We start from the raw sequence: 3,954 nt of genomic DNA, 5'->3' as shown, positions 1-3,954 counted from the left end.
TTCTGTTTTGCTTGCAGTTTGTGCTCACTGATGGATGGCATTTGAACATAGTAGTGAACTACGCCTTCAAGTCTATTTCCTTGCAAGTCTCTCTCAAATGGTGTCCTAAGGTTAAAATGCTTCTAAAAGTTTTATAGGCCATGAACCTCTAGGTACTAAAAGTTAGTTTTTAAAAACAAGTTATTGAATATAAAATTCCTAATATAAAAAATTGGTTGAGTCCTTCCTACACCAGTTTTGTGGTTTGTTAAATTTATTAAACAGAGGAAAGGCTAATGCCTTTTCTAGGTTGGCTAGATTATAGCCATGTGTGAAGAGGATTTGTAATTCTTCATATGGACAGTAATACCCATCATCCTGATGCCAGTAGCTAAGTTGACAGCTCTATAGAGCAGTTTGTGCTGTATGCATGTTTTAAATAAGTATCAAAATGCCTTGTGAATGATGACTTTGCCCCAGAGGAAGCACTGACTGTCCTGAGTTGCAAACAAGTGTTGAATTTCAATCTACTGTTTCTTGATCATCTGTATAGTAACAGCAACAGAAGTCATTAGTACAGACACAACTCTTCAGGGATCTTGTCTTTATGTGTGTTTACACAGCACCTAGCACAAAGCTGCTTAATGCTACTGCAATATAAAATAATAATTAGGGCTGTCAAGCAATTACAAAAATTAATCATGCTGTTAAATAGAATACCATTTATTTAAATATTTTTGCATGTTTTCTATATTTTCAAATACATTGTATTGTGTTGTAATTGAAATCAAAATGATCACTTTATATTTTGATTATAAATAGGTGAACTGAAATACTTTTTTTACAGTGCAAATAAGTACTGTAGTGTAATCTCATCATGAAAGTTGAACTTACAAATGTAGAATTATGTACAAAAAATAACTTTAAAGCCCACAAATCCCCTCAGTCCTACTTTTTGTTCAACCAATCACTCAGACAAACAAGTTTGTTTACATTTGCAGGAGATAATGGTGCCTGCTTCTTGTTTACAGTGGCACCTGAAATCGAGAACAGGTGTTCGCATGGCACTGTTGTAGCTGGCATCGCAAGATATTTACGTGCCAGATGCGCTCAAGATTCATTTGCCCCTTCCTGCTTCAACCACCATTCCAGGGGACATGAGTCCATGCTGATAGGTTCTGCTCAATAACGATCCAAAGTAGTGCGGACCGACGCATGTTCATTTTCATCGTCTGAGTCAGATGCCACCAGCAGAAAGTTGATTTTCTTTGGTGGTTCGGGTTCTGTAGTTTTCGCATCAAAGTGGTGCTCTTTTTAAGATTTCTGAAAGCGTGTTCCACACCTTGTCCCTCTCAGATTTTGGAAGGCACTTCAGATTCTTAAAGTTTGGGTTGAGTGCTGTAGCTATCTTTAGAAATCTCACATTGGTACCTTCTTTCCATTTTGTCAAATCTGCCGTAAAAGTGTTCTTAAAATGAACATGTGATCATCTGAGACTGCTATAACATGCAATATCTGGCAGAATGCAGGTAAAGCCATGGAACTGGAGACATACTGAACTCCTTTGGGGAAAATTGTAACAAATTTAAGTAACACATTTTTTTAACGAGCATCATCAGCATGGAAGCATGTCCTCTGGCATGGTGGTTGAAGCAGGAAGGGGCATATGAATGGCACAAAAATATCTTGCAATGCCGGCTACAAAAGTGCCATGTGAACACCTGTTTTCACTTTCGAGTGACATTGTAAATAAGAAGAGGGCAGCATTATCTCCCATAAATGTAAACAAATTTGTCTTAGCGAGTGGCTGAACAAGAAGTAGGACTGAGTGGACTTATAGGCTCTACAGCAGGGGTAGGCAACATATGGCATCCATGCCAAAGGCGGCACACGAGCTGATTTTTCAGTGGCACTTACACTGCCTGGGTCCTTGGCCACCAGTCCGGGGGACTCTGCATTTTAATTTAATTTTAAATGAAGCTTCTTAAACATTTTAAAAACCTTATTTACTTTACATATAACAATAGTTTAGTTATATATTATAGACTTACAGAAAGAGACTTTCTAAAAACATTAAAATGTATTATGGGCTCGCAAAACCTTAAATTAGAGTGAATAAATGAAGACTCGGCACACCACTTCTGAAAGGTTGCCGACCCCTGCTCTACAGTTTTACATAACTGCACTCAAACAAAACAATGTAACAAAAAAAAAAAAATCTGCCTACTAGAGCTGGAAGGGACCCTGAAAGGTGATCAAGTCCAGCCCCCCTGCCTTCACTAGCAGGCCCAAGTACTGATTTTGCCCCAGATCCCTAAGTGGCCCCCTCAAGGATTGAACTCACAACCCTGGGTTTAGCAGGCCAATGCTCAAACCACTGAGCTATCCCTCCCCTCAGTACTTGTATAAGGTAAATTGAAATACTATTTTGTTTATAATTTTTATAGTGCAAATCAAAAATATTAAGTGATCACTGTACACTTTGTATTTTGCTGTAATTGAAATCAATATTTGAAAATGTAGAAAAACATCCAAAAATATTTAATAAACTTCAACTGATATTCTTTTGTTTAACAGTGGGATAACTGATTAATCATGATTAATTTTTTTTTAGTTAACAGCAATTAATCATCAGCCCTAAAAAAACCCACAAAAGAAATAGTATTTTTTGGTAGTTCACCTCATACAAGTACCGTAGTGCACTCTTTATTGTGAAAATGCAACTTACAAATGTAAAATTATTTTTTTATGTAACTGCACTCAAAAACAAAATGTAAAACTTTAGAGACTACAAATCCACTCAGTCCTACTTCTTGTTCAGCAGTCACTCAAACAAGTTTGTTTACATTTATGGGAGATTATATTTTTTGATAAACAACAATAGCATTAAGTGAGCAGTGTACACTTTATATTCTATGTTGTAATTGAAATCAATATATTTGAAAAGTAGAAAACACCCAAAAATATTTAAATAAATAGCATTCTATTCTTGTTTAAAGCTGTGATTTTTTTAATGTCACGACTAACCGGGATTATTTTTTTAAATCCTTTGACAGCCCTAGTTAAGACATACCATCTAGTTATGTTTGTTTGTAATAACAAATAGGGGCAGATAATGGTCTAGAAACCAGTGAAAAACGGGTAGTGTGTTAAGTTTAATACCTGCATCAAGTTCTACATATTACTTGAAACCTTTGCTTAAGATGCTGCTGTATCAATTTATAACACACACATTGGCCCTTATTCCATTCTTTTGCCAGACGCAGTTTAATTAACCAGAAGTTATAATCAAAGAAACACTGAAATATTTAATTACAGTTTCCATTCCCTGGGATTTTTTAAAAACATCATCTTGCCCATAAATTTTCAGTTCAGTAGGTTTCTCTTAAGCCTCCACTATCAATTATCATCATATGCATATTCACCATCTTATGGTACTTGTATTTCACCTTTAATTGCCCCCTAACATTGAAGTCTTGGGTTTAGGCACTTAAGTCCCAATTTTAGGCTCCACAGTGGTCCACAAAACTCCCAGTGAATCATAAGGATATGCCTGCACTGTTATAAAAGACCCGCAGCACAGCCATAGCTCTCAGAGTTCAGGCCTGAACATCCACTTTGGAATATTTTAGCCCTGCACTCGAGTCAGCTGTCCCAGTCTCTGAGACTTGGTGCTGCAGGTTTGTTTTGTTTTTTAAATCAGTGTACCCAGAGGAGCCTTTAGCAGCACCTAAACTTCTGCCTCACCTGGGTGTTTGGATGCCTGTCTCCAACCTGAGCCCACAAGTGATCCCTGACCTGGGGGAAGATAGGTATTTGCCTGCCTATTGTGTGCACAGAATCTGATAAGGTAGGTGTTCTCACAGGCTGCCCACAGGATCAGGTCCCATTCAAAATATGGTCACTGAAGAGGGAGGCCCTTCAAACTGGAAAAGGAAGGGGGTGATGGAAGCACCTACCTCATAACTTTAGCCC

The sequence above is a fragment of the Chrysemys picta genome, chromosome 3 (assembly GCF_011386835.1).
Source record: "Chrysemys picta bellii isolate R12L10 chromosome 3, ASM1138683v2, whole genome shotgun sequence".
In the NCBI taxonomy this organism is placed as follows: domain Eukaryota; kingdom Metazoa; phylum Chordata; order Testudines; family Emydidae; genus Chrysemys; species Chrysemys picta.
The sequence above is the reverse complement of the archived record's forward strand: the minus strand, read 5'-3'. Positions refer to the sequence as shown.